Below are 11,285 nucleotides of genomic sequence, written 5' to 3' on the forward strand. Positions count from 1 at the left end.
CCATGCCAGGGCCACGGGAGGCCAGGGTCGAGGCACGGGTGGAGCAGGCGCTATAGCTAGCGGGCCTACTCGAGCAACAGTTGTGGAGCCACCAGTAGCTCCCATTGAGAAGTAGATTCCTGACAATGTGGAGCCTGTGGGACCAGCTCAGGTTCCCTAGGGTTTACTTGTTTCCTACTATACCAGCTACTTCTCAGGCAAGGGTCAGAGCGCAGACTCCTGCTACTCGTACCCCAGAGCAGGTGGCCCATGGTTATCAGACCCCTGGAGTGTTACCAGTTGGGGGAGTCCAACCTATTATTGACCCGTATCCTGAGGAGAGGCCCGCAATTTTAGCCGATGAGATAAAGAGATTGGACAAGTTCACAAAGTTGTATCCTCCTCACTTTAGTGGTACACCTTCAGAGGATGACCAGGGGTTCTTGGATCGTGTCATGAGATTCTATATAATTTGGGACTAGTCGAGTCCAATGGAGTTGACTTCACCGCCTTCCAGATGCAGGGTTCAGCGAAGAGATGTTGGCAGGTTTATGATCTGGGCAGACCAGCAGGATTACCTCTTCTTACCTGAACTCATTTCTCCAGGGTCTTTTTTGGAGAAGTTTGTGTCCTAGACTAGGAGAGAGGAGCTAAGGAGGCAGTTTGAGCACCTTTAGCAAGGTTAGATGTCAGTTACTGACTATGAGATGAGGTGTACAGAGTTGTCCCATCATGCTACTTTTTGATTCCCTATGAGGAGGAGAAAGTGAGGAGATTTATTGGCAGTCTTCCCCGAGTATTCGCCTTGCTATGGCTAGAAAGGCCGAGATCGGGAGTTTATTTCACCAGGTTGTGGAGATATCGCATCGTGTTGAGTGCATCTTTAGTGAGACTAGGGAGATGATGTAGGGTAGGGATAAGAGGTCCCTACATTCATGTAGCTTTGGTGGTGCCTCGTTTGGAAGCCGATGAGAATTTGGGAGAGGCCAATCTAGTAGGCCACTTATTATACACCATCACCTAGTCGAGGAGATTTGGTGCAGCCTTCGTTCAGTGCACTTCCAGCGCAGGGTTCTCATCGCGCTCCATCCGTTCAAGATTCATTGATACCAGGTTCTTTTGGTGAGTATTCTAGTTCACGAGGTCCGATTAAGGCCCTGTAGTCATTTTCGGTCAGAGGTTGCTATGGGTGTGGAGACCTGGAACACGTCAGGAAACACTGCCCCCGTCTTCGTAGAGGTTCAGGGTAGCATGGGGTTCAAACTATAATTCATGTGCCAGTTGCTTCACCACCCGCGCAGCTACCCCAAGGTGGATGTCATCTAGGACGTGGTCGTCCTAGAGGGGGAGCTCAGTCTAGTTGAGGTCAAGCTAGTTTCTATGCATTCCCAAGGAGGACGAAGGTTATTGCTTCTGATGCAGTTATTACAGGTATTGTTTCTATGTGTCGCAGAGATGCTTTGATATTTTTTGATCCTGGCTCTACTTATTAATATGTGTCATCATACTTTGCTTCTTGTCTGGATATGCCACATGATTCGCTTGCTACCCATGTTCATGTATCTACACCGGTTGATGATTCTATTATGGTGGATCGAGTTTATCGGTCATGTGTGGTTACCATATATGGTTTTGAGACTATGGTAGACTTTTTATTGTTGGATATGGTGGATTTTGATGCGATCTTTGGTATGGATTGGCTATCTCCGTACCATACTATTCTTATTTTCACGCTAAGACCATGACATTGGCTATACCAGAGTTGCGAGGTTGGAGTGGAAGGGTTCTCTTGGTTGCACTCCTAGCAGAGTAATCTCATTCTTGAAGGCTCAATGGATGATTGAGAAGAGATGTTGGCATATCTAGATTTTGTCAGAGATATTGGTGCTAATACTCCTACTATTGAGTTAGTTCGAGTAATGAAAGAGTTTCCAGATGTGTTTCCTATAGACCTACCTGGCATGCCACCTGATAGGGATATTGATTTTGGCATTGATTTGGCACCAGACACTCAACCTATCTCTATTTCTCCGTACCGTATAGCTCCAACAAAGTTGACAGAATTGAAACAACAACTACAAGATTTGTTGGATAAGGGGTTCATCAGGCTAGCGTATCACCTTGGGGTACACCAATGTTATTTGTTAAAAAGAAGGATGGTTCTATAAGAATGTGTGTTGACTACCGACAGTTGAACAAGGTTACCCTCAAGAACAAGTATCCGTTGCCACGCATTGATGATTTATTTGATCAACTTCAGGGGGCTAGAGTGTTCTTAAAGATTAACTTGAGATTGAGGTATCACCAATTAAAGATTAGGGCTTCAGACATCCCTAAGACGACTTTCAGGACTCATTTTGGGCATTATGAATTTTTGGTGATGTCGTTTGGGTTGACTAATGCCCAAGCATCTTACATGCATTTGATGAACAGTGTGTTCCAGACTTACTTGGATTCTTTTATCATTGTGTTCATTGATGATATATTGGTGTATTCCCCTAGTAGGGAGGAACACGAGCAGCATTTGAGGATCGTGCTTTAGACTCTAAGGGAGAAGAAGTTATACACTAAGTTCTCCAAGTGTGAGTTTTGGTTGGACTTGGTGGCATTCTTGGGGAACATGGTGTCTACTAATGGGATCAAGGTAGATCCAAAGAAGATCGAGGTAGTTTAGAGCTGGCCCAGAATGTCTACCGCTACAGAGATTTGGAGTTTCCTAGGTTTGGTTGGTTACTATCTCCGCTTCGTGGAGGATTTCTCGTCTATTGCAGCTCCATTGACCAAGTTGACTCAAAAGGGTGCTTCGTTCAGATGGTCCGACGAGTGTGAGGAGAGATTTTGAAAGCTCAATATTTCTTTGTCTACGACTCTTTGGTATTGCCTTCAGGATCAGGGTTGTATACTATTGTGGCCAAACACACACACAAGTATACACGGTCGTCAAGCAATAAAGTGACTAGAAGTCAGATGTCGAACCCACGAGGACTTATTATCAACTATTAGCTAAATTAGACTATCCTAATTATCTAAACAAGAATTATACCTAGAAGTATTTGACTCTAAGCTAATTAAAATAAAGAAAAATAAATAATGAACTTTGAACAAAAGAAAAGCAGATTTTTATGGTATCAATATGATGAAAACGATCTAGGGTCATGGGCTATCTAACAATCCTATTGTATTCTTCAATTGAATTGACTTATTAATTTATCCAATTTATTGTTTGACGGGGTTGATAATGCTTATAAGAATCTATCGAGTTCTTACTCGTCTATTCGAGTTAACCTAACACATATATGTCTAAAGAGTAGAATCAACAAGAATGCATTTGTAATTCCTGTATAATAACCAAGCAAGGCAATTAAACGCGAATCCATTCCCCGATGCCCAGGTTCAAGAACTTGCTCTACTCAATCCTATATGCAATCTAGAATTCCCACTTTCGAGTTCAATTCTAGATTCATAGATAGTATTCAATTGGTGATCTAGCAATCAATTAATTAAGCACAAAATTGAGTAAATAAACCAGTACGATAAATCAACAAATCAAAATCAATATCCGAATAACAATAGTCACGAGAGAACCACAACCCTAGAACATGAAGTTTAGCTCCACATAGACATGGTATCCAAACAACAAATCATACAAAGAAACCTAAAAATTACTAATTTTGGCGGAAGAAAAGATGAAACCCGGCCACCACGGCTGCTTCGTGCTCTCCCTTGGTCAAAAGTTGTGTAAAGATTATGTTTTATGACTATTTATAGATGTAGGGAAAATACCTAGATGAAATAATTGAGTCCAAAACCAAAAAGGAGACAAAATAGGCTCAAAACACGAATCCGCGCGTCGCCACACAGAACACGCAAAGCAGCTCGCGTCGCGAGGCTAAATGCACAAAGAAATCCTCGCGTTGCCAACTATGGTGCAAGGTGCCTTGTGCTTTGGAATCCTTCATGAATTTATTTGACCTCTCATCATGCTCCCGTACCTATTCAAACACCAAAATTCAACTAAAAACTTGTTAGTACCTAAAAACAAAAAGAAAAATCTAATTAATCTAACTAAACTATGATTTGGGTTGCCTCCCAACAAGTGCCTCAGTTAACATCATAGCATGACGAATATAACATCACAATGGGTTGCTTCCCATGAAGTACCTGATTTAATGTCGCGGCATGACATAAATGACTCTTTCAAGCTGGACGCTTTCGTTTCCTCCTCTTTCCATGGAGTTTTTCCTTCTTGCATGCTCTAGGAGGATCTCCTCTTTCCTCTCTGACCCTTTTCTCTTCTGCCTTTACACATTCAGCTTGCAACACCACTTCTTCTAACCCGATTTTCTTTTCCATGCTACTAGGCTCCACATAAAGACCTTGCTTTATCAACTTCGATTCTACCACAGAGATCATGCACAAGTCCTCCTAATGCTTAGGAAGGTTAAGCGCCTTGTACACATTAAATGTGACTTTTTCATCATGCACTCTCATCTTTAGCTTGACCTCCTCACATCAATAAGTGCCCCTCTAGTGGCCAAGAATGGTCTCCCTAAAATAATTGGAACCTCCTCATCGGCCATTTAGTCAAGAATAATGAAATCGCCGAGAAATATGAACTTCCCCACTCGCACCAGCACATCTTCAATAATTCCTTCAGGCATTGCTAATGACCGATCTGCTAGCTGTAGAGTTATAGTAGTAGGCCTTGGTGCTCGTAAGTCGAGATGCTTGAACACTGACAGTGGCATCAGATAATGCTCGCTCCCAGATCACACAAGGCTCTACCAACCTCGTATTTTCTAATCGCCAAGGGAATTATAAAACAACCCGGATCCTTCAACTTAGGCAGGTTCTTACTATGTACTCTAGCACTGCACTCCTCAGTAAGTGCAACTGTTTCAAACTCTATCAACCTTCTTTTATTGACCACAATGTGTCTCAAGTACTTAGCATATTTAGGCACTTCTTACATCAGTTCCACCAAAGGTAGATTCACACGCATCCTGGCTCAAGATATCTAGAAACTTTTTGTACTTGGAATCATCTTTCAATTTTTGCAACCTTTAAGGAAAAGGCGGTGGTGGCCTTATCTCTATCTCTTGCCTGTGTTCATCATCTTTCTTTTCAGCTTCTACCTCTGGTTGAGGTACCAATCTTTCAAAAACTTCTTTAGGCACATACTTTTTAGGTGGCACCTCCTTAAATGCTTTCCCACTGCTTAGATTAATTGCTTGCACTTGTTCAATGGGATTTTTCTCAGTACTACTTGGGAGTGTTCCAGTAGGTCGGATATTTTGTTGTGCAGCCAACTGCCCAATCTGCCTCTCTATATTTCGAAATTCAATCCTCAGATGCTGGTTATCTGTTCGAAGTTGTTGGTTGTCAATTAACAACTTTTTCAACATATCCTAGGTGCTTTCTTCTACCTGTTGTGGTGGCTTTTGGGGCTGATTATAGTTTCCTTGGGGTCTATATTGATTTTGAGTAGCCTGATTTCCATCCCATGAGAAGTTCGGATGATTCCTCCAATTGGGATTATAAGTGTTCCCATATTGTGCATATTGGTTCATTGGACCTCTACCCTGCTGGCCCACATAATAAATGGATTCTGGATTCACCGGACACTGGTCACTCGTGTGACCTTCTCCATATATTTTACAACATATGGCCATCCTCTGAACTTGCTACATCTGATGCCCTTGACCCATTTCCATCTTAGCCACTTAGTTGGTTTGTTTATAAATTTCTGCTCGCATAGCTAACATCTCATCCAGTTCGAGTGTACCTGATGCTTTCTGTCTGATCATTCTTCTCGGTTCACCCTCACCTTGCAAGTTATGATCATTTGCAGTGAAATTGTTTAGCAGGTTCTAAATCTCAATGTATGGCTTTTGCATACAACTTCCTCTACAAGCCGAGTCTAGATTCAATTTGGAGGTCTCGTGCAAACCATCCACAAAAGTATGTCCCAAAACTTCATCAGTTTGATAGTGGTGAGGACAATCTTTGAGTAACTTTTTATATCTTTCCCAGGCCTGATGTAGAGCTTCGCCATCTTTTTGTTGAAACCCCAAAATTTGGCTTCTCAATAACTTTATTTTCTTTGTGGAAAGAATTTGATGAGAAATTTCCGTGCTAGATCATACCATGTGAGGATTGAGTTTGCGGGCTCTTTGCTTAACCATTCCTTTGCTTCCCCCATCAGAGAAAAGGGAAACAAAGTTAGTCTGACATAGTCCTTGGATACGTTCGTATAGTTGTATGTATCCGTAATCTCAAAAACATTATGTATATGCCTTTGGGGATCTTCACTTGACAAACCCACAAATAGCCCCGTGGATTGAATTAGTTACACCATATACTATTTTAGCTCGAAGTGCCCAGTTATATCAGGCTTCATGATAGCCTGAGTCATGTTGGAAAGACTAGCCTTGCTCTTGATTCCGCCTCCCTCCTTAACATGTGGAAGAGTCTTTCGGGTTCAGGATCAAAAGATGGAAGATTGTTCAAACTGTTACTTCTTCTTAGATTCAATGTGAAGACCTGTAGAGTCAGACACAGTAAATCAAACTAAATCTCAAACAAAAACAAATACAAGCTTATTTCAGACAAGTAACTAATTTCTAAATCCCCAGCAACGACGCCAAAAACTTGTTAGGTCCAAATGCACACACAAGTATACACGGTCTACAAGTAATAAAGTGATAAGAAAGTATCATTCTCACGAGGATTTATGATCAACTACTGCCTAAACTAAACTAATTATGAGTTATTTGTTCAAGATATTTTGAGGAAGATGACTGTGATTTTTATGACTAAAAATTACTACAAAATTACTAAACAAACTAACAATTCAAAGGTGCAAAGCAAACAAGCAAACACTTAGAAATAATTCAATGAGATGGGAATATTCCGCGGTCATGGGATTAATATCTCTCATATTGCGTTCTTCTGATTGATTTAATCACTTGATTTTATCTAATTTATTGATTAACAAGGTTTATTATGCTCGCGAAGTTCTTTCGACGCTTCGCTCGCCTATCCAAGCCAACCTAAGACTATATGTCTATAGTATCAAAATTAACAAGAATTCATGTGTATTTCCTGCAAAATAACCAAGTAAGGCAACTAGAATATGTCTATCCTAATCGCGAATCTATTCTTCGATGCCCGGATCCAAGAACTTACTCTATTCAATCTTATATGCAATCTATAGTTCCCACTTTCGAGTTTAACTATAAATTCGTAGATAGTACCCTATTGTTAGCTACGCAATAAAAACCAAGTAGGATCAGGTTGATAGCCATTTAGAAACCCAAACCAACAAATCAAACTCCCAGAGATTGAACTCGTACAGAAAAAGAAGAGAGGAATTAGTGGAAAGCTACTGGATCTTAACCTAACAAACAAAGATTCAAACTTTAACTCTTTTTTCGGTGTGTATTGATATTTTATCATGTTTCTTAGTGTCTGTTAGGTGAATGCATTTAAGGCAGTATATATAGTGGCCTTCAAAGCCTTAGGGTTCTAGTCAGTTCAAATTTGTGAGCGAAAAGTGACGAAAAGGAGATGATGATAGCAACGCAGATAAGAATCAGAAGAACAAAGGGTAAAAACATCATAGAAATTACCTAGGCTCGAGGAGACAACCGTTGAAGCCATTTGACTGCTGGTCAAACCCTAATGTCTAGAGATCACTGCGTTTGACCTCTGAACAATGAATAATAATGATGAAATCGGAAATAAACAACTATGCATGCTCTAGATTGACATAACGAAAAGAGAACATATGATTTTCAGTAGCATATTTTAGGTATAGGGTTCGATTTGAGGCTTTTAAATTTTAGTGATGAAAACGGAAGTGAATCGGCATGATTTGTGGATGTAGGGGACAAATTGAACGATTTGAGGTTGAATATGTGACCTTGCACAAATTTCTGCAAGGATATTTATTGATGGGGTTCTGATGGGAAGAGAGAAGAGGAAGTAAAGGGAAACGAGGGTAGTTGGGTGGTGAGAAAGTGATTTAGGGTTTGGGGTATTTGGGCTAGTTAAAATGCACGAATGAAAGGGAGCCGTTGGATAATTATGATCAACGGCTCCGAAATTTTGGAGATAAAGGAAAGGAAAAATATTTTAAGTGGATAAAATGAGAACTATTGGATCACTTGGAGCCAATGGTGGAATGGGAATTCGAAAATAAAGGAAAAATGAAGATTAACTACGGAACGTTGATGATTTGAATCAACAATCCAAATATGTTGTGTTTCTTTCGTGAGTGCAGAAAAGGGGCGACATGGCACGATGCTATTAGCTGAGATGTAATGGCACGGATTGCCAACATGGAATAGAGGGGGTGGGTCTGGACCGGGTCAGGGCATTTGAGCTCGTGTATTTGGGCCAAGAACACTCTAAATAGAATTTAAAACTTGGCCACTTTGAGTTTAGTTGATTAATTGCAATTATTTTTGAGCCTTTAACCCTCTTAAGAATCAAGTTAATTAATTCTAATTAAATATAATAAAATATAATCATCACATATATTATTAATTACCGTAATTAATCAGTTATTGCTATAATATTTCATTTATTGAATTATGAAACTAATTTTGGTTAATTAAAGTAAATAAAGCAATATAATTATAAATTAAATACTAATTCATTAATTTAATTCTAAAATTTATTTATTAAAAAATAAAGGTTATTTTAATAGTTAAAAATAGTAAGAGTAATATAATTTAATATTAGTTTGCTATTAAATCAATAATATTAATTATTATTACCTATTATATTTTAGAAAAATAGGTATTATTGATGAGAAAATATTTTACCACAATTTTTTGTTAATTAATAAGCATAACTAATTTAATTTTAAACGGGATGGTCAAAATTGGTCGTCAACAGCTGCCCCTCTTTGACCGGAGATGATGAAAGAGTTTTCGGGCAAAGAAATTGACTCAAAGACCAATTTTGTCCCGACTCTAGGCATGTATTGCAGAGATGGTATATAGATTTGGGAAAGATCATGAGATGCGAGATTAGAGGCCGAATTCCGGCTTTGAATCGCCTACATACCTCGGGCTTAACGAGGATCAGGCATCATGTTGTTCTGGAATGATGATTTGGAGAGGGTGGCGCTTGTAGGAATTGTCCCAATATCGTGTTATGATGATACTGCAAGACATAATGATTTTGGAACCCGAATGACTTCACAGACTGTAGATTGACTAGAAGACTTAAAGGACTTGACGCTATTGGAGTTCTACTGATCAGATTGAGTTGGAGTTTGGATCCTGGCTCACTTATGAGGTTGATGTCCCTGATAGCGGTGTAACTTGGTTTGCTGCTTAGAAGAAGTTCCACGTTATAGTATTTGATCATGCAAAATAAAATACACATATACCCATATATCGTAATGCAAATACGTTAAGATATGATGTAAATATGCAGGAATGATGATGTCTGGCTGCCGGCTAGCCGTTATTTGGGATCTTGGGGCGATGGTCTGATGACCCGATAGGTCATCTAGAATTTTAAATCCTTAATTCTGTGTTACAAAGCCTCCAATAGCTTCTTCAGGTCTTCCTCGATTTGCGTGCACAGTCCGAGTGTTTTTCTGGAAGGCTTTTATGTTAAAAGTTGATAAAACCTGAAATTTTGCTTTAAAAATCCATTTGAGTTGACTTTGGTCAACATTTTGAGCAGACGGACCCAGATCCATATTTTTACAGTCTCGGTGGGTCTGTATCCTGATTTGGGACCTGGGTGTATGCCCGGAATCGAATTCGGAGGTCCCTAGCTCGAGTTATAAATTTTTGTCAAACTTTTGAAGTTTAAAGGCTTAATGAATTTCATGGTTTGACCAATGTTTGACTTTGTTGATACCGGGTCCCTATTTTGGTTTTGAAACTCGGTATAGGTTCATTACTGTATTTATGACTTGTCTATAAAATTTGGAGAGAAACATAGTTGGTTTGACGTGATTCGGACGTCCGGTTGTTAAAATAGAAGTTCTAAAGTTTTCTTGATAATTTCATTTGATTTGGTGTCCGCTTCATAGTTCTATGTGTTATTTTGGCGATTTGATCGCGTGAGCAAGTTTGTATGATGTTATTAGACTTGTGTGCATATTTGGTTTAGACTTAGAATTCATAACTAATACATTGGGTTTCTGGTGTCTGCTGCAGACTTTGCAATTACAAGGTGTGGCTCACAAATGTGAGCCTCGCATTTGCGAAGAAGATTTTGCATTTGCGAGCAGGGGCATGGGAGGTGGACTTTCTCATTTGCGAGATCTGCGGTCGCATTTGCGATCCCCTCAGTTTCAAATTTGCGAACATATGGTTCGCATTTGCGATGGCAGCAGGAATGTGAAGACTTCGCATTTGCGATAGATTATTCGTATTTGCGGTGTTCGAAATTGTGAACCCCAGGTCGTAATTGCGACATCTGCGCTTGATCAAAATCCGAGTTAGATGAGATTTTCTCTCATTCTTCAAATTGTCAAACTTAGAAACCCTAGAGGCGATTTTCCCAAGAGTTCTTCTTCCCTAATTCATTGCTAAATGATTCTAACCTATTTTCTTTCTATTTTCCATTTCATTTCATAATATTTCAACCTAAAATCTAGGATTTTCATGGTGGAAATGGGGGGTTTAGGAAGAATTAGGGATTTTTATAAAATTGGAATTTAGACCTCAAATTGAGGTCGGAATTCGAAAAAAATTACATAACCGGGCTCGGGGGTGAATGGGTAATCGAGTTTTGGTCCAAAATTTTGGTTTGGACCAAGTGGGCTTGGGAGTTGAATTTTGTTGACTTTTCCAATAATGACCTAAATTGAACCTTTTTCATTCGTGGGTAGTTCCTAAGGCTTATTGTGAATCGTTTGGTTGATAATTTACTAGATTTGGTTGGTTCGGAGGCTTGTTTGAAAGGCAAATCCATGGTTGAGCTTTGAGTTGATCTTTGGGAGTGAGGTAAGTGTCGTGGTTAACCTTGACTTGAGGGATTAGGACTTGTTTGCTATGTGCTACTAGTTTAAATGTTGGGTTCAACGTATATGTGAGGTGACGAGTACTAATTCGTTGTTGTTGGGTCAAAGCATGCGGGTGTGACTTGTTTCTTGTCATTTATTTTTTTCTTTGATCATGATATCCATTCTTAGACTAGTTAATTACTAAATTGATCATTCTTTCCGCATTTATGGGCTATCTGTGATAATTGAATATTGTTTCTGAAGAAGAGATTGGTGTTGTGGAACTATTGTTGACATAAGACTTGATCTTGCTTATTCTATCTCCCTG

The 11,285-nt window shown here is 39.6% G+C and overlaps 1 non-coding gene across 1 annotated transcript; it reads left to right on the forward strand.

The window, feature by feature from the left end:
* The first annotated feature begins 5,964 nt into the window (after positions 1–5,964).
* LOC117275928 (small nucleolar RNA R71) lies at positions 5,965–6,071 on the forward strand. The gene has a single exon (XR_004506158.1). It is a non-coding gene; the product is annotated as a small nucleolar RNA R71 (small nucleolar RNA).
* Positions 6,072–11,285: the final 5,214 nt, after the last annotated feature.

The sequence above is a fragment of the Nicotiana tomentosiformis genome, chromosome 4, assembly GCF_000390325.3.
Source record: "Nicotiana tomentosiformis chromosome 4, ASM39032v3, whole genome shotgun sequence".
NCBI lineage: Eukaryota > Viridiplantae > Streptophyta > Magnoliopsida > Solanales > Solanaceae > Nicotiana > Nicotiana tomentosiformis.